We start from the raw sequence: 10,718 nt of genomic DNA, 5'->3' as shown, positions 1-10,718 counted from the left end.
GGTATAAGTAATACTGTGTGACCTTTAAAATGAAGTCATTCAAAGAGTGACTTCTGCCTAGCTCTCTTCCTCCTGGATTGATTATTCTGTAGGAACCAGCTGCCATGTCATGCGGATACTCTGTTGTATGTAGAGGCTAATTTGAAGAGAACTGAGGCTTTCTACCAACAGTCAGCACTAGCTTACCAGACATGTGAATTAGCTACTTTGAAATTAAAGCTTCCAGGTCCAATAGGACTTTAGTTGACTGCAGCCTCAGCTGATGTGTGAAATCTTTTATGAAAGATCCTGATCCAGAACTGTTCAGCTAAGCCACCTTTTAATTTACTCCCAGCAGAAACTGTGAAACATAAATGTGTATTATTGTAACAACTAATTATTAGTGAATTTTATATGTATAAGTAGATAACTATCAGAGAAAGTAATTCAGAATTTTTAAGGACCAACAACATATCTCAACTAACAGATTCAGGATATTCAAAAAATTTTATACAGGATAAGTTAAAAAATGATATTGTAGGAGTTCCCGTCGTGGCGCAGTGGTTAACGAATCTGACTAGGAACCACGAGGTTGCGGGTTCGATGCCTGCCCTTGCTCACTGGGTTAACGATCCGGCGTTGCCGTGAGCTGTGGTGTAGGTTGCAGACGCGGCTTGGATCATGCGTTGCTGTGGCTCTGGCGTAGGCTGGCAGCTACAGCTCCGATTGGACCCCTAGCCTGGGAACCTCCATATGCCGCGGGAGCGGCCCAAGAAATGGCAAAAAAAAAGACAAAAAAAAATTATACTGTAATAAACATGGAGAAAAAATGATATTGTAATAAACATGGAGAAGTTCACAGAAAAATAAAAATCTTCAAAGAAGCTCATGAAAATGACCTCAAAGGGAGTGGATGTTAGGCAAGGGGTCATCAAAATTTCTCTAAAAAGAACCAAAAAGTAATTGTTTGGGACTCTGAGGGCCATATGATCTTTGTCACAAGCATTCAACTCTGCCGTTAGTGTGAGGGAAGACACAGGTGATATGTGGTGAATGATCTTAGCTGTATTACAGTAACGCTTTATGATGAAAACAGTTTATAGGCTAGATTTGTCTGTGGGGTATAGTTTGCTTTCCCTTTTGCTGGAGTGAAAGGGGACATCTTAACAACAAAAGGGAAGCTGGAAGCCAGTGACATGCTATCTTCTTTGTTACAAGGAAGTATCTTTAAAAAGTGGAAGCAGCATTTAAATATTGTCACACGCTCTTTACCAAATCAGTTTGCTACCCTCACACCCCACTGAAAGTAAATTCTAAGGGAGAAACTTCAGAAGAAGGAAAGAAACTCCGATAGAAATTTTGAGATAGAGGAAGAAATAAACAATAAAGAGTAAATATATAGGCATATCATGTTTCATTGTGCTTCACTATTGAGTTTCATATATATATACATAGAGAGGCTTTGTGGCGACCCTGCATTGAGCTAGTCTACCACCACAATTTTCCCAATAGCATATGCTCACTTCATGTCTCTGTCACATTTTGGTGATTCTTGAAATATTTCAAAGTTTTTCATAGTTATGTTTGTTTTGGTGATCTGTGGTCAGTGGTCTTTAATGTTGCAGTTGCAACTCAGTGAAGGCTCAGTGATGGTTAGCATTTCTTTAGCACTATTTGTTAACTAAGGCATATACATATTTTTAGACATAATAGTGTTACACACTCAGTAGACTACAGTAAAGTTTAAATATAACTATTTTTTTTCCTTTGGCTATTCCCATGGCATGTGGAAGTTCTGGGGCTAGAGATCACATCCGACCCACAACAGTAATAACGCCAGATCCTTAACCCGCTGCACCACCACAGAACACTTTTTTTTGAATATAACTCTTTGATGTACTGGAAAACAAACAAACAAAAATCATGTGAATCAAAATACTGCTTTATTGTGTTTCGCTGGAACCATATCCACACTGCCTTTGAGCTATTCCTGTAAGTGGACTTTACAAAAACAATAATCATACACTGTGAAATTTTAAAAATAAAGAACTAGTTATATAAAAAATGCATGTAAGTCAGGATGGTAGTAAATAAGTTACCTGAATTATTTGTAAGGAAGAATAGAGATTTTTTTATATTAGATTTTGTGATTTTTTTTTCGGTCTCTTTTAGGGCCGCACCCACGGCATTTGGAAGTTCCCAGGCTAAGGGTCGAATCAGAGCTGTAGCTGCCAGCCTACACCACAGCTCACAGCAGTGCTGGATTCTTAACCCAATGAACAAGGCCAGAAATTGAACCTGCATCCTCCTGGATACTAATTGGGTTTGTTACCACTGTGCCACCCCAAGAATTCATTGATATTATATTTTAATAAATTAAAGATTCATACTTTAATTCCTAGTATACCTATTAAAGAAGAAACCAGTATAATCTCCAAAACTTGCAGAGGTTAAAAAAAAATGGAATAACAAAATTACTTCAAAAGAAGGCAGACATGGAAAGAAAGAGAAACTAGAACAGATATGACAAATAGCACAAAATGAGACAGTTGATCAAAACTAAATATATGTTTAATGATATAAATGTAACTGAACTGAAAATTTTATTTACTAGAATCCAATTTTCAGACATGATTCAAAATAAATCCCACTGTAAATTGTTTATGAGAGAGAGTGCTAAAGCATAAAGGTAGAGGAAAAAAAAAAAGAAAGTAAAGGCATGGAAATGCATAAACTGTGCTAACGCTAATCAAAAGAAAGCTGGTATAGCCAAGTTAATATCAGACAGACTATAATTTAGGGCATAAATGTATTATTAGAGATAAAGTCATTTTATAATGTAAAAGACGTCATTCAACTGAAGATATGCTTGCATGCTTCTAAAGAATATGGTCTCTGGAGTTCCCGTTGTGGCTCAGTGGAAATGAATCTGACTAATATCCGTGAGGATGCGGCTTTGATCCCTGGCCTTGCTCAGTGGGTTAAGGATCTGGTGTTGCTGCAAGTTGTGGCATAGATCACAGATGCAGCTTGAATCTGGCGTTGCCATGGCTGTGGCGTAGGCCTGCAGCTGGTTCAGCCCCTAGACCAAGGACGTCCATGTCCCTCGATGTCGCAGGTGTGGCCATAAAGAAAAAAAAAGTCAGACTACAAGGAAAAAATGAACTAGTTTACAATATAAAATATTTTAACAAACCCCTCTTCATAGCCACTGGAACAGACAAAAATGTTGGAAGAAATAGAATACAATTGAAAGATGCAATAAATAATAAAGTATCAAATGAATAGAGGAAGAAAATAGAAATTAATGATTGAAAACACAGGCAGTGAAGAAAATCAACAATGCTAAAATTTGCTTCTTTGAAAAAAATTATATAAATGAATAACCGCTGGTAAAACTGATCAAGAAATAAGAGAATGGGCACAAATAGCCAATATAAGAAATAAAAGAGACATCATGGAGTTGCTGCTGTGGCACAGCAGGATTAGGGGCACTCTTGGGAATGCTAGGACACAGGTCCGATTCCTGGCCTGGCGCAGTGGGTTAAAGCTCCTGCGTTGCTGAAGCTGCAGCTTGGGTGGGGACTGCGGCTCAGATCTGATCCCTGGCTGGGGAACTCCAAATACTGAGGGGCCACTCTCCTCCCCCAAGAAATAAAAGAGGCATCATTACAGAGTCTTCTGATCGTTTTAAAAGACCACAAGAAGATATTACAGTTTGATGCCACAATTTGAAAATTTATAACAGATGGAAAAATTCCTGAGCAACTACAAATTAATGAAATGAATACAAGATGATATTGAAAACTTGAAAATCCTATAACAAGTAAGAAAAAAAAAAAGCTATTTTTCTTAATTTTCTCTCAAAGAAACGTCCAAACCCTGATGGCTTCATTAGTGAATACTATCCATATTCAATAAAAAATAATTGTAGCTTTACATCAGTTCTTCCAGAGAATAGAAAAAGAGAATATATACTCTTTACTTCGTTTTATGAAGGTAACCTATGGCAGGGTAAGAAGCAGAGAAACCTCAGTTATGGCAATAAATGCAAAAGTCCCAAGGAAAAGTATTAGCAAATTGTGTCCAGCATTATATAAAAAGATGAGAAACATTATGTTTACATATTGCATTTACCAAGTTGCCTTTATTCAACTTTCTTAATCTGATAAAGGGCTTCTATAAAAGACTTAAATAAAACATTGTATTTAATAGTGAAATATTGAGGAGTTCCTATTGTGGCTCAGTGGTAACAAACCCAACTAGTATCTGTGAGGATACGGGTTCAATCCCTGGCCTGGCTCAGTGGGTTAAGGATCCTGCTGAAAGTTTGTACCCTTTATCAACTTCTTCCGTATCCCCCACTCCTCAGCCCTTACCAACCACTTTTCTACTCTTTTTCCTAAGAGTTTGAATTGTTGTTAAAAATTCTACATGTAAGTGACATCCTATAGTATTTGTCTTTTTCTGTCGGGCTTATTGCACTTGGCGTACTGCCCTTAAGGAGCTGTGGTATAGGTCACAAATGTGACTTGAATCTGCCGTTGCTGTGGCTGTGGTGTAGGCTGGCAGCCACAGCTCCAATTCAACCCCTAACCTAGGAACTTCTATGTGCTATAGGTGCAGCACTGAAAAAAAGACCAAAGTGAAATATTGAAATTTTCCCTTTGATATTGGTGACATTATGAGAAAGTCTAACTGTGAATGTTTATATTCTTCATTGAATTGGAGATAGAACCACATTATGATCCACCTATCACACTTTTTGGGTATATTCAAAGGAAATGAGAACAGGATATCAGAAAGCTATCTGCACCCCCATGTTCATCGCGACATAGTGCACAATATCACAATAGCCAAGATGTCAAAATAATCTAAGTGTCCAGGAACAGACAATTGGATTAAAAAAGTGTTTTAGGAGTTCCTATTGTGACCCAGCAGGTTAAGGGCCAAGCATTGTCTCTCTGGCAGTTCGAGTCACTGCTGAGGTACAGGTTTGATCCCTGGACTGATGCAGTGGGTTAAGTTTCTGGCACTGATGCACTTGTGATGTAGGTTGCAGCTGCAGCTTGTATTTGATCCCTGGCCTAGGAAGTTTCATATGTCAAGCATGTGGCTGAAATAAAAAGATGCTTTAGATAAATATATATAGAGAGATACAGATATACAGACATATATGTACCAATGGAGAGGGTTAATCCACATGTGCCTTATAGTAGGCCCTCCATATCTGCTGTTCTTCCACTCTGGACCATGCAGTATTCCAATGTTTACTATTGAAAAACATTTGCGTGTAAATGGACCTGTGCCGTTCAAACCTATGTTGATCAAGTGTCCACTCTGTGTGTGTATGTGGTGTACACATACACACGATGGATGTTGATGACAACTTGATGGACCTTGAGGGCATTATGCCAAGTGCAATAAGCCCGACAGAAAAAGACAAATACTATAGGATGTCACTTACATGTAGAATTTTTAAAAACAATTCAAACTCTTAGGAAAAAGAGTAGAAAAGTGGTTGGTAAGGGCTGAGGAGTGGGGGATACGGAAGAAGTTGATAAAGGGCACAAACTTTCAGCAATGAGATAAATAAGGTCTGAGGGATCTAATGCATAGCATAGTGACTCTAGTTGATAACACTGCTGTATCACTGAAATTTGCTGAGAGTAGAATTTAAATGTTTCCACCAAAAAAAGATAAATATGAGAGGTGATAGATGTGATAATTAAGTGCATTGAGGAATCCTTTCACAATGTATACGTAGGAAGTCATCATGATGTATACTTTACATCTTTTAATTTTGTTTGTCAAATAATTTTACCAAAATAAAACTGAAGAAAAAGAAAGGTCACATTTCATTATTTATCTGAAAAGCCAATTTTTGTGTATTTATGTCTCCCACCAGTATAGTACCAAGAAGCAAGATACTTGGAGCACATTAAACTAAATGTATTCATTTAAGAAAAAAAAATTTATGTATTTCTCTAAATCTTTCTTTTCCCAAGCTGCTATTTAATGCATGCTAATTATATAATCCCCCCCCAATATGTACATATCATTGTTTGTTCATTTGAAAATAGAACATGCTTTTCCTCTTTTTCTTTTCTTTTTAGTAAAAATGGCCCTTGACTGGTGATAATGTGTTGTAAATAAGTGACTTTTAAGAAAAAAAAGTGAAATAAGGGTGAAAAAAGTGTAAAGAAAGGAGGAAACAGTATTTCATTATTTGTAGTTGACATAGAAAATTTTAAAGAATCTGTAGCAAATTATTAGAGGTAATAAATTTAGCCAAGATTGCTGGTAATGAAATCAGTATACTTCAGTACCCCACCATCATGTTACAAGTGTGGTCCAAAAATTCAGTCACTGAAACGTGAGGCTTCATTTCTGGTGAGATGAATGTAAAGTAAAATACTTCAGATCATCTGCATTGACGAAGTACAAAATAAAAATGTTGGAATTTATTCTGTACCCAATTGACTCTATACTGACCCAAGAGTCTCACATGGCCACAAAGCCAAAGCTGTCACTTTCTAACTCTGTTCCTCCTGCCCCCAAAAGACATAAACTTCAGGTCTTATGAGAACAGAGGCCAGACAGAGAACCCAAACACCATCTGCTTTATATCCAAATTTGCATTATTACAAAGCCTGTTGCCACAGAGTTTTACTGCAGAAATCTAGTTATAGTTCCATAAACCAGAAACAAATAGAAAAAAAAATTTTAAAGTAGATTTCATTATAGGAACAAGCATACTGTCAAGTACCTAGGAATAAATATAATGAAAAATGTGCAAAACCTCTAAAGGAAAGACTATACTGTTAGGTTTCAAGGCAAGATTCTTAATGAGCTTAAGGCAAGGCAGCTAATTAAGAGGGTTGGATGTGCAAGACCACACAGAGACAGCTGTAATGGGGGTGTTTTTACAGTCTGCCAAAATACTAGTACCTAGTATGTGGCCAGCCTGGACGACAGATGTGAGCTAAAAGGCCACATTTGGCCAATGAAGTCCAGCCAGAAGGAAAGATCTGGATGTCAGCCAGGCCTTGGCACCTACAGATGCTTAATCAGATGTCACCTAAACCAAAGGACCCAGCCAGTGACTGACTGCAGCTCTTCCCAGGCTGGAGTCAAGGAGAGGGCCAGGTCAGTACTTTGTGCCACACCCTTGCTCCTGAGAAGAGGGTTTGAAGCATTATCCTGAGGCTAAGACTGTGGGTTCAAAATTACTGATTTTCAATCCCAGCTACAGAGTATCAGTAATATATCCAGTACTCTAAAACACACAATGCTGGACAGCAAATGTAGATTGAAAGCTAGAGAAGTAAGTAGAATCAGGCTTACACTGAAGCGGTGTGGGCAGAGGTAGGTTTTTAGGGTGTGTGTTTACCACCAGTCAGGTTACGCCACTTCCAGTGCTCTGAGAAATTATGTTGGGTTTGGGGAAAAAGTATTTCTCAGTGTTGCAGACTGGGGAGTTAATTAAAGCCACAATATCCCAGAGATTTTAGAAGGAAATTTCAGAGCTTACCAAAATAAATATAAAACAAAAGATAGCAGGAAAATCACTGATGCTGTTGGTGAATTCGGGACTCTTAGACTTGTGAAACCTCTTTGCCACATTGAGTAATATTTGGAGAAAGTCTGTTAGAAACCAGATATAGAAGTAAGTAAGCAAGCACAAAACAAGTTGCTGTCTTTTCTCTGTTCATGAGAATTTTGCACTGGCACTTTGGCCAGAAAAACAGGTTAGCATGCTCTAAAACACACAATGAACTCTTGGAAAACACATGGTGGTCCCTGCAGAGTATTCATGCTGAAGCAGGGTTTTCGTTTACTGGGATGTCGAAGTCTGGGAGAGTCATGCTTCCTGCCTGGTTTTTGTTCCTCAAGATTGCTTGGGTCTTTGATGGTTCCATATAAATTTTTGGATTGTTCTAGTTCTGTCAAAAATGTCATGGATAATTTGATAGGGATTGCACTGAATCTATAGAATGCCTTTGGATGTATGACCATTTTAAAATATTAATTTTTCCAGTCTAGGAGCAGCATGGAATGTCTTTCCATTCTTTGAATCCTCTTTAATTTCCTTGATAAAGTTTTATAGTTCTCAGCATAGAAGTCTTTCACCTTCTTGGTCAGGTTTATTCCTAGGTATTTAATTTTTGAGGGGTGCAATTTTAAAAGGTATTATATTTTTATATTCCTTTTCTAATATTTCATTATCAGTATACAGAAATGCAACCAATTTCTGAAGGTTAATCTTATATCCTGCTATGTTGCTAAATTCATTGATCAATTTGAGTAGTGTTTGTGTGGAGTCCTTAGGGTTTTCTATGTATACTATCATGTTATCTGCATAGAGTGACACTTTTACCTCTTCTCTTCTAATTTGGATACCTTTTATTTCTTCAGTTTGTCTCATTGCTGTGGCTAGGACTTCCAGTACTATATGGGATAAAAGTGGTGAGAGTGGGCATCCTTGTCTCATTCTAGATTTTAGTGGGAAGGCTTTCAGCTTTTCTCCATTGAGTATTGTATTTGCTGTGGATCTGTCATAAATGGCTTTGATTATGTTAAGGAATGTTCCCTCTATACCCACTTTGGTAAGAGTTTTTATCGTGCATGGATGTTGGACTTTGTCAAATGCTTTTTCTGAATCTACTGAGATGATCATGTGGTTTTTTTACTTTTCTTTTGTTGATGTGGTGTATGACATTGATTGATTTGCATATGTTGAACCATCCTTGTACACCTGGTGTGAATGCCACTTGGTTGTGGTATATGATCTTTTTTACATTCGTTGGATTTGGTTTACTAAACTTTTGTTGAGCATTTTACTGTCTATATTCACCAAGGATATTAGCCTATAATTTTCTTTTTTGGTAGTATTTTTGTCTGGTTTTGGTATTAGAGTGATGGTGGCTTCACAGAATGTTTTTGGGATCATTCCTTCTTCTTCAACCTTTTGGAAAAGTTTAAGAAGGATGGGTATAAGTTCTTCGTATGTTTGGCGGAATTCACCTGGGAAGTCGTCTGGTCCTGAGCTTTTGTTTGTAGGGAGTGTTTTTATTACATATTCAATATCATTTCTAGTGATCAGTCTATTCAACTGATCTGTTTCATCTTGATTCAGTTTTGGCTGGTTGTAAGTCTCTAGAAAGTTGTCCGTTTCTTCTAGGTTGTGAAATTTGTTGGCATATAATTGTTCATAGTATTCTCTCTCTCTCTCTTTCTTTCTTTTTTTTTTCGTATTTCTCCTATATCTGTGGAGATTTATCCTTTTTCACTTCTCATTTTGTTTATTTGAGTTCTTCTTCTCTTCTTGAGTCCGGACAGAGGTTTGTCAATTTTGCTTACCTTTTCAAAGAAGCAGCTCTTGATTTTATTGATTTTTTTCTATTGTTTTTTGAATATCTAGCTTATTGATTTCTTCTCTGATCTTTATGATTTCCTTGCTTCTGCTGACTTTAGGTTTTGTTTATTCTTCTTTTTCTAATTGGTTTAGGTGATGGGTTGTTGATTTGAGATATTCTTTTTTGAGGAAGGCCTGTATTGCTGTGAACTTCCCTCTAAGCACTGTTTTTATGGCATCCCATAGATTTTTTTCAACTTTGGCTTATTTTTTAAATTACTCAACGAATTTTTATTACATTTATAGTTGCAAAATGGTCATTACAACCCAATTTTATAGCATTTCCATCCCAAACCCCCAGCACAGCGCCCATCCCCCCAACCTGTCTCATTTGGAAACCATAAGTTTTTCAAAGTCTGTGAGTCAGTATCTGCTCTGCAGAGAAGTTCATTGTGTCCTTTTTTTTAGATTCCACATGTAAGTGATAGCATAGGATGTTGGTGTCTCACTGTCTGACTGACTTCACTTAGCATGATAATTTCTAGGTCTATCCACGTTGCTGCAAATGCCATTACTTTTTTTCTTTCCTTTTAGATCTGTATAGTGGCTTATTCAAGTGATTACTTTACAATTGTAATTTTCTCCATTCTATATCTTCTTACTTTTTTTATTTAGGGGAGACCTTTCGGTACTTCTTTTAGAATGGATTTAACATTGCTGTACTCTTTTAGTTTTTTGTTTGTTGGAGAAATTCTTTACTTCTTCTATTTTAAATGATATTATTGCTGGGTAGAGTATTCTGGGCTGCAAATTTTTCCCTTTTAGAGCTTTGAATATATCTTGCCACTGTCTTCTGGCCTGTAGTGTTTCTGTAGAGAAATCAGCTGATAGCCTTGTGGGGGTTCCCTTATAATTAAATCTTTGTTTTTCTCTTGCTGCCTTTAGAATCCTCTCTTTACATTTAACTCTTGCCATTTTTATTGTAATATGTCTTGGTGTGGGCCTGTTTGTGTTCAACTTGTTTGGGGCCCTCTGTGCTTCCTGTATCTTGATATCTGTTTCCTTTAGAATTGGAAGGTTTTCAGACATAATTTCTTCAAATACATTTAGGGGATTGAAAAATTATATTCCATCATATATGTGTATTCTTTATCCAGTCCTCTATGGATGGACATTTAGACTGCTTCCATGTCTTGGCTATTGTAAATAGTGCTATATTGAACACTGGGGTTCAAGTACCTTTTCAAATTATAGTTTTCTCTGGACAGATGACCAGGATTGGGATTGCTGGATCCTATGGTAGGTCAATATTTAGTTTTTTAAAGAACCTCCATATTGTCTTCCATAGCAGTTGCACCATCTTACATTCCCACCGACAATG

Source organism: Sus scrofa, chromosome 16 (genome assembly GCF_054392235.1).
Source record: "Sus scrofa isolate SSC_HxYL_T2T_F1_AM1 chromosome 16, Sscrofa_HxYL_maternal_Yorkshire_Landrace_v2.0, whole genome shotgun sequence".
In the NCBI taxonomy this organism is placed as follows: Eukaryota; Metazoa; Chordata; class Mammalia; order Artiodactyla; family Suidae; genus Sus; species Sus scrofa.
Note: the sequence above shows the minus strand (reverse complement) of the source record.